Below are 9,166 nucleotides of genomic sequence, written 5' to 3'. Positions count from 1 at the left end.
CTTGGGGTTGGCCACATGGTTCTGAAGGCATGCAGAACGAAGGACCATGGTGTCTTTCCCCGAGATTCAGAGGGAAGACGGGAGGCCAGGGAGTGCATGGCAGCCCCTGAGGGGAGACACATGAAGATATGGGCGTGCAGCCAAAGCTGTGGGGAGCCCCCAGGAAGTCAGAATGCCAGGAACTATGCCAAAGACAGAGGGAGGCGGGGTGGGGGGGGTGGGGGGGTGGGGGGGGTGGGGGGGTGGGGGGGCAGAGCTAGGCCAGGAGGCCTTCAAGGCAATAAGGTCACATAATGCTAATTGTGACCCAGACACCAAACCTGGAGCACCAGGAGCTGATGCTTGCCCTCTGGGGCAAGCGACTGCTGGAACCAGTTCTGCCCTCTAATCCACTCCTTCCTTTGGGAACAGAGTGCTAATCCTGTGCCATCGCATCTTGGTAGTATGTAACTTTGTGTTTTGGGGGGTGTGGTGGGATTTCACTGGGGATTGAGCCTAGGGGTGTTATACCACTGAGATTCATCCTCAGCCCATTTTTTAAAATTATTTTTTATTTTGAGCCAGGGTCTCACTAAATTGCCAAGGCTGGCCTCAATTATCATCCTCCTGTCTCACACGCCTGGTTAGTTGGGCTTACAGGGGTGTGCCACCATGCCTGGCTTATTTTATTTTGTTTTCACAGGAGCTCACAGCTGAGTTTGTCTTGGTCTCAGAGGCAAATTCAGTCTTAAACTTTGGAGCAGCCCAGGAGCTACTGACTCTGGGGTGGACTCATGCCATTTGAACTGAGAGGTGAACCCAAGCCTTTGGGGGCCAGAGGTGGACTGTTGGGGCTTGGATTTTAAATGTCCTCCCACATGTGCTGGAGGGTTGTACCAGTGTCCGGAGGTGAGGCCTTGGAGAGGAGACAGGATTATAAGGGCTCTGACCTCATAAATGGAAAATGAGGACTAATAATCAATCTGTAACACAGCAATCCTGGGAGGTGTTTCTTTAACAAGATGATTTCCTCCAACCCCTCAGGAACAAATTTTAACTAAAGTCATGTCCCCCTCCCCTCCCCTAACCTCTCCCCTAGCACCCCACCCCCATCGTTAACAAGGTATTCCAAATTCCAAAGACAGCCCTCAGCAGGGCCTCCCCTCTCCTCAGTGGGTAACAGGTCTACCTGAAAAGACAATGCAGACGCCGGCCACAGGAGGTCACAGTTCCCTTTGATGTGATGAGGAGGCTGCAGAGACTCAGGCCTGGGAGGGGTGCTATTGAAAGAGGGCGAGCCCCAGATCTCCTGTGTTTTTTGTCCCCCTGTCCCCTCTCATGGAAGCTGTGGCATCCATGAGCTTTGAATAACACTGTTTTCCTTTATCACCGTCGGCCTCCTGAGCTTCAAGCAGACAGAACCTCATTTCCTAATCACGTCTTTGGCAAAAGCCAACCAGGAGAAGAGACCCCCCTGAGCAGTCTCTGCAGGGGAACAGTGGTGCTCTCAGGGAAGAACTGCCCCTTCTTGGTTGCACTGCTTGTGGCTACTGGAAACTGTGCTGGAATCTCAGGGAAATCCCAGGGTTGCAGAGGAGACTCGCCCGCGGTCCGGGTCCCCTCCCCTCATGTCCTTGTGGTCTTGCTCAAGAGCATTCGGGGAAAGACACAAGACAGTAAAAGAATAGCAAAGTTTAGTGAAGGGACAGGGGCAGTCGGATGTGTGTGGTGGGAACACGAGGTTAAGAGAACAGTTCTATACAGTGGCCACTGTGCGGACGCCACATGCTTCTCCAAGAAGCAATTTACCTGCAGTCATGCTTGGCTCTAAGTGGACAGGATATATGACATTCCTCAGAAAACCCCGTTATCTGCAGGAGAAATGTGGCAATCATAATAAGAGAGACCCAAGGGAGATAAAGATAAATCCTCCCAACCACAAAATCTCTAAGAGTGTAAAGTTAAGAATTCAGTTAGAACAGGTCAGCATGGGACAAAGTGACCCAGAGTTGTCATGGCCGTGGGGACTTGAAAGTCGGATGTCATCCTGTCAGTCAAAAGTGGACCTTGGGGGGACTCTCTGGAGCCTTCTGGGCTCCCTATAAAGCTGGAGTGTAGGGTCATGCTGTCCTCTCTGAGGACCTGCTCCTTCCCTGGAGAGCACCCCTGTTCCCTTTTCCTACCCTTCATAATCTCATGCCTGTTATTCCGAGTGACATGTCTGAAATCCTTCTGTGATCTTGTGACTTGAGGGCGAGGGCTGGGGTTTCTTCCTGATGGCTCAGTTTCCCGGAAGACACTGGTCTGTAACACTCTCAGGTCCCCTCCTGGGGGGTCCAGCTCTTGTCAGAAGTGGTGAATGCTGATGAACCCTACTCTTCTCACTCTTCCCTTTCATTCTCCTCTGTGGATTCTGACCTTCAGGTCTGTGAGGAAGGAACCTAGGAGGAAACTGGCGAGGCCTGCGCCCTGGCCACCCCATTTGCCAGCAGAAGCAGGGAATCTAGTTTCATCTCCAAACTCGGGAAAAGGATCAGAAAAGGGGACAAGGGGCACCCTCAAGGGAGAGAGTGGGTCTCTCAGAGAGGATGGCGTGCCCCTCCTGCCCTGCAGTTTTGTTTTGGGTCCTGGGAAGTTTCCAGAGAGTCCCGCCCAGGTCCACCTCTCTGAGAGCAGGATGACATCAGACTTCCAAGTCCCCACTGCACAAGGTAAAGGGCCAGGGCAGCTCGGAGTCACTTTGGTCCATGCTGACCACTTCTGATTGGAACCTGTTCTTCCGGAGTTCATGGCTGGAGTCTTTATCTCCCCGAGTTCTGGAATCGGGTCTGTGTAAGGGTCACAGCAACCTCCCTTCCGCCCAGGGTAACCTGTGCCCTTCTTATGGGCATTTGGGGCCTGCATTTCTCCTGCAGATGACAGGTGGTTTGCTGAGGAATGCAGCAGAGACTACTGACTTAGGCCCAGCAGGGCTGCAGGTAAATTGCTTTTTAAAAGAAAGCATGTGTGGATCAACAGGGTGGGCCTGTTGACAGAACTGTCCCCCATGTTCCCACCACTCACATCTGTCTGTTCCCCAACACCAGCAGCTGCACAGGGACATTTCTGCATCCCAGGTATTTCTCCTTTCTTCTTGTGGGCAGGTGGAGCATAGCTGGAGGAGGGGGCGTCACTGGGGGTTGCCCAGGTAGGGTGTTTCTTCCTTGTGGCCCCTTCCTCTCTCTGCTTCTCAGCCGTCGTGAACAGAGTTCCTCCCCAGGCCTTTCTGCCATGATGTTCTGCCTCACTTCAGGCCCAGAGCAACGGACTCAGCCAACCAGGGACTCAACATCTGAAACTGAGTCCAAAATCAACTTCCTCCTCTAAATGGTTCTTGTCAGGTATTTTGGTCATAGTCACTAAAAGCAGATTAATACACAGTCTGTGTGGGGTAAGACTCAGAGTCTATCTGGAGACTACTCATTTATTTGTTCTGGATTTTTTTTTTCTCTTTTTTTAACTACTGCTTTATTTCTAGGTTAAGTGGCTACATTTTGATACCACCTAAGGGTCCTCTGTGCCACACACTAACTGGACAACTTATGGCTATGACTAAAAAAGAATTAATATATTAGTATAACATGACATGGACTATGTAAGTATTAAATTCTGGTGAGAGATGGCCCCTAAAGGTTCTTTAAATTATACTAGTCTGTGATTGAAAGCATTTTGTCACAGATCAGGTATATGGGACGAAATCCTTCACATCTAAGCTTTCATGCTATTGCATAATAGACACCTAAGAAAGAGGGAACTAAATTGATGGTTCAGAGAGGAAGGAAAGAGTTCATTCCCCTCTTGGACAGGAACACTCAGGAGGAAAGGGAAAATAAAGAGATGAGTCTTTGAATGTCCTAAACCCACCCCCGGCCTGTGCAGAGGCCACAGCACCACTGATGCAGGTCAAGGGGCCGTTAGAGCTGCACTCCCTCACCACCGGGAAGTGAGGCGGGAGCCCCGTCCTCTCAGGTCCAGCAGGGCACTCAGCATGGCCAGGGAGCTTCCCGTTCAGAGCAGGACAATATCCAACAGTATCCGATTGGAGGGTTAGGTCAGGATGTCAGCCAAGAGATTTACGGACGGACAGTCCAGCCTCAACTTCACATATGCTGAATGAAAAAGCTCTGGCCTACGTTTTGAGAACAGCCACAGAACGATTTGCCTCTATTTTTGTTCCTCATTGTCCTACCTGGACAGACACCAAGCTGTGTGTGTGTGTGTGTGTGTGTGTGTGTGTGTGTAAGTTCTGGGGATTGAACCTAGGGGCACTCTACCATTGAGCTACATCCTCAGTCCTTTTTTGAGATGAGGTCTCACTAAGTTGCTGCGGCTGGCCTCAAACCTGCAGTCCTCCTGTGTCAGCCTCCTGAGTTGCTGGGATTGTAGGCGTGTGCCACCAGGCCTGGCCCAAGCTCTCTCGCCTACACTCTGCGGGCTGCAGATGAGAGAGGGCTACTGACTCAGCCAATGGGAGGCCAGCATCTCCACCAAGAATACCCTGCAAACAGGCTGCCGCTGCGGGAGCTTCCCATTAGTGGGATCTGACTGGAATCCAAACTTGAAGCAATGAGGGGCTGCCTGATCCCTGGCTGGATTAAAGACAGTGTGCTTGTGCTGAGAAGTGTGAACATGAAACAAGGAATTGATCAAAGGCAAGTGAGGATCCCTCTGAATTTTTAGAAACAATTTATTAGGCATACTGAAAGTACAGGAACGCTGAACTAGAAGACCCAGAGAACAGGAGGATAGTTAACACAATCTTTAGGGCAAAATTCCCCCACTATTCAAAAAAGACTTCAAAAATGTGAGGGAGCTATAGGAATGAATCCTTCCCAACTGGCAGATATTGCCTTTAGAATCTATAATGCAAGAGAAATAGTAACATTCAACTTTACACATTGTTCAATAATCTGTCTTTGATCTGCTGAACAGAGAGTGTTTTTTGGTAAATTGTATGAAATCAACGCGAAGATACAACTTCAATGCTGTGAAAACCTACTTTTAAACCATCCTGGTAACACTTAGAATAACACCTTGCTTCCTTTCGCTTACACATGAAAAGTCTGTTTGAGGGGGACAGGTGACTCCTGATGTGCTCATCATGAGAGAGAGAGAGAGAGAGAGACAGACAGACAGACAGACCAGAGTCTACATGCCACTCTGTCACCAAAGTGGGGAGAATGCAAAGGAACATTCTTCCCTCTTCTAGTAAGCTGGATACCACTCTAGCCTCCCACTGTGGAGTCTCCCCTGGCCCCCAGGTCATCCAGAGACTGAGTCGAAGTAGAGGGTTGTCTAGGGTAGGCTGGGACCCACGTCGGATTATGACAACCTTGTAAAGGGCTGTGCCTGAGGTTTCACTCTGTAAATAAAAAAACAAAAAACAAAACACAAACAAACAACAACAACAACACAACCAGTCAGATGTACTGTGAAGCTAATGATGCTTAAGCTCCAGGCCTCCCACAAGACAGGCCATTTCCACGTTATAAATCTCTCATTCCTACAAATTCTCTAAATCCATGATCATGTACTTATTGGAAATGAAATGCCTGTCTCTTTCCATTCCGACCTCCCTCCATCTTCTTTCATGGTAGTGGGTGCTGAAGTGGCCACAGCCTGTCTGAACCAGGCCATGGTGGATCGAGGAGGGGATAAGTTTATTGAAGATTGAGTGATGGGTATACGTGATGTTTCAACAAGTTTGAGAAAATTTCTACTGAATTCTCTCATACCATACATAAGCTGCTTGGAATTCGGGGATTTTCCATAGTGACCTTTGGCACAGCATCCACAGATGTCCAGTAGCCAGGTGTTCAGGGACATTTTAGTTGATCTATCAGTAAGAAAACAAAGCTTCAGTCCCACATTTAGCCAAAAGGGAATAGAGATTGGATTTCCCATCCTGTAAGAAACAACTCCAGACAAAATAAGTGAAAGAATAATCTTTAAAACAAACTAGACATCAGGGACAAAGGACTGTGGGCACTGGGAGAGGAGAAAGAGAACTGAGCGGTGGAGCTTGGGAAGAAGAGATGGCGGGTTCTGACTGAGGTGGGGAGAGAGCTGGGAAGAAGGGAGGGGGAAGGCGGGAGAGAACAAACTCTGAGGTCGCTGAGCGGCCCCTGGGGTCTTCAGGATGTGAGGAAACTTCCCGAGCCTGGCAGAAGAACTGCCTGGAAGGATCAGAGGGAAAAATACCCAAAGTGTGCACCTTTACCAAAACAATACGTGGCGGGGATGTCTCTGCCTCAGTAAAAGCAAAATGGACCCTGGGTTAACTGCTGCTCTCATCCACTGAATGCAGTTGGAAGGAAAATCCTGAAAGGACAGAACTGCCTCAAAGTAAGTTAATCATGTCCCCAACAAAGCTCCAGAATATTACAGGAGTACAAAAATGATCAGCACTCAGCACAAGTCGGCTGCACACGTCTTCCATCCAATAAAACAACAGACACAACAAGAGGATGGGTGTCACCTGCTCAAGGAGTCAGAGCAGAGACGGAACATGCTGAGCACAAACGCGAAGCTCCAAATCTGACTTTCAGAAATGAAAACCCAGTGTGAGCTGAGAGATGAGCAGGCGGTCACGGAGGATACGGAAAAGGGCTGGTGAGCCAGGAGACACAACAAGAGGGACCACCCAATGAAACTCGAGAAAGAGAGACTTATCAGAGCAACTGTGACTATGGGACAATTTGAAATGGTCTAAAATATGTATAATTGGAGTCTTTGAAGGAAAGAACAAAAAGGAAAGAAAAATTGCTAGAAGACAAAATGGCTGAAAAAATCGTGATTCTGATTTTAAAAGATCATGAATTCAAAAATCTAAGAAATTAAAAGAACCAAAGTGTGCATGTGTGCACACACAACACAAGAACTACACTACAATACATCACAATCAAATGGCACAAATCTGGTAATAAGGAAAAAAAGCTTAAGAGAAGCCACAGTCAAAGACATGTAGAGGGACAATAGGTAAGGACAACAAATTCCTCCCTGAAAATGGTGGGGCCAAGAAACAGTGAGACAATACTTGGTTATTATGGAGAAAGACATAGGCCCTGAGCCCTGCAGTGCCCACTAAATAATAAGACAAAGTTACAGCTAATGACCCAGCAAAGGAGAACAAAATCACAGAAAATGTCCAGCTAATCAGCAAGAAGGAAGAAAAAGATAAAATGGAGAGCAAAGAGCAGATGAAGTGAGAAATAAATGAGAAGAGATTTAATCCAACCATATAAGCAATCACATTAAATGTGAATGATCTAAACACCTTGATTAAAAGGCAGAGAATATCAGATTGGGGAAGAAATCAATACTCAGATATATGTCAACTACAGGAAACACACTACATATGGTAACACAAATAGGTAGAAGTGAAAGCCATTATTGCTTGCTTTGGATCTGCAATGTCCTGCCAAGGCTTGATCCTCAGCTGGGTGCTACTGGAAGGTGGGGGAAACCTGTAAAAGGAGGACTGGTGGAAGATTTTAGGTCAGTGGGGGTATGCCCTTGAAGGGGATGGACCTCAGGCCTTCCTCTTCCTCTTTTCTTTTACTTCCAATCCATGAAGCAAATGGTTTTGCTATGTCCTCTTTCCATGATGTTGCCTCACAGGCCCAAAGAAATAAGGCCAATCAATCAAGGACTGAAACCTCTGAAACCATAAGCCAAAATAAATCTTTCCTTAAGTAAGTTGATTGTCTCAGGTATTTTGTTACAATAATAGAAAGCTAATAAACACAATACTAAAACTCATCACAAGAAAGAAGCGATTATTACATTAATATAAATGAAGTAGGTTTTATAGTACATAAAGAGGATCATTTAAAAAATGATAGGGGGGGTAAGCAAATCAATCCTCTACATTTATTTACCCAAAGAGAAACCAAAATTGATAGAACTGTAAGGTGAATAAGTCAAAGAAGCAATTATAGTCCTTCCTGTCTCCTCTACCTTTCCTCCTTTGTCAAAAAGCCACCAGATAGATTCCTGTGAGGCGGATGGTCAGCTTGTGTGGAAGGTGGGCCCAGGCACCTGGAGATGAGTTAGTGCGAGGAATATGGGAAACCAGGGTCTTGAGGGGAGGAACTCCTACAGGAGCAGAGAGCCATGGGCAGCCCCTATGTGCTGGACTGGAGTCTAAGCTCAATGTCAGATCAAGAAATTCAACAGAAGATTCAGAATTAAATCCAGATGTGAATGCATGTGTATTTTTCCCTTCATGTCTGACTGCTGACAGGTGGGGCATTCACGTGTGTTTCCAATGAGCACGTATTAGGTCCAGGTGGAAGTTCCCATACCATTCTCCACCAAAAGGAATCTGATTCCCTAGGGACAAGGCTGGTTTCAGAGCTATGGCAGGGAAAGAATGAGAGAGGATTCCTGTAACATCCTGTGCCCAAAAATAAGAATACAGGAATAAAGACACATATAAAAGGTCAGGGAAACTGGTTTGAACTTAGCACTGCTAAATTTAGACTAATTTGAGCATCAATTTTAAAAAAAATGATGGCAACTGATTATAACCCTTTGAAGGATACAGGAATCCATATCACATACACATGGGATCAAGGAAACTAATGGGAATAACAGAACATTCTTTTCTTGTAGTAGAAAGCCCACAAATAATAAAGAAATGGTGGGATAAGGAAATCTCTATTTGGCAATGACCATAAAAACGTTGCAGGCAAGAAACATCAACAGATGCCCAAATTAGTGGGTACTCCCAAAATAACTCCTCACAAAATTTCTATGAAGAGGGAAAAGCTTGGTGAAATGATTGAAATTATCACACCAGTAACAGGGCAGATGGGCACCCAGGCCACCCACTGGGTGACCTGAAGGGAACACAGCTTTGGTGGCATTCTGGCCCCCAGCACAATGCCTACTCTTGAGGAAACTCCAATTAAGGGACACGCCAACAAAGGATCTGTTCATAGTTGTCCAAACGATCAAGGCCATGAAAGTCAGAGACTGAGGAGTATTCCAAATTGAAGGAGACAAGAGGATACCGAGTTGCCTGAGAATGGGGCAGGAGTAAAAGTGAACAACAGCATGGGGGACAGGTCTGTTATCGTCCTACAACATCACCACAGGCAGCTTGCCAAGCTGCACCTACAATGAGCACTCAGTGCCAGCTGAT

This window comes from Callospermophilus lateralis, chromosome 10, assembly GCF_048772815.1.
Source record: "Callospermophilus lateralis isolate mCalLat2 chromosome 10, mCalLat2.hap1, whole genome shotgun sequence".
NCBI lineage: Eukaryota > Metazoa > Chordata > Mammalia > Rodentia > Sciuridae > Callospermophilus > Callospermophilus lateralis.
Note: the sequence above shows the minus strand (reverse complement) of the source record.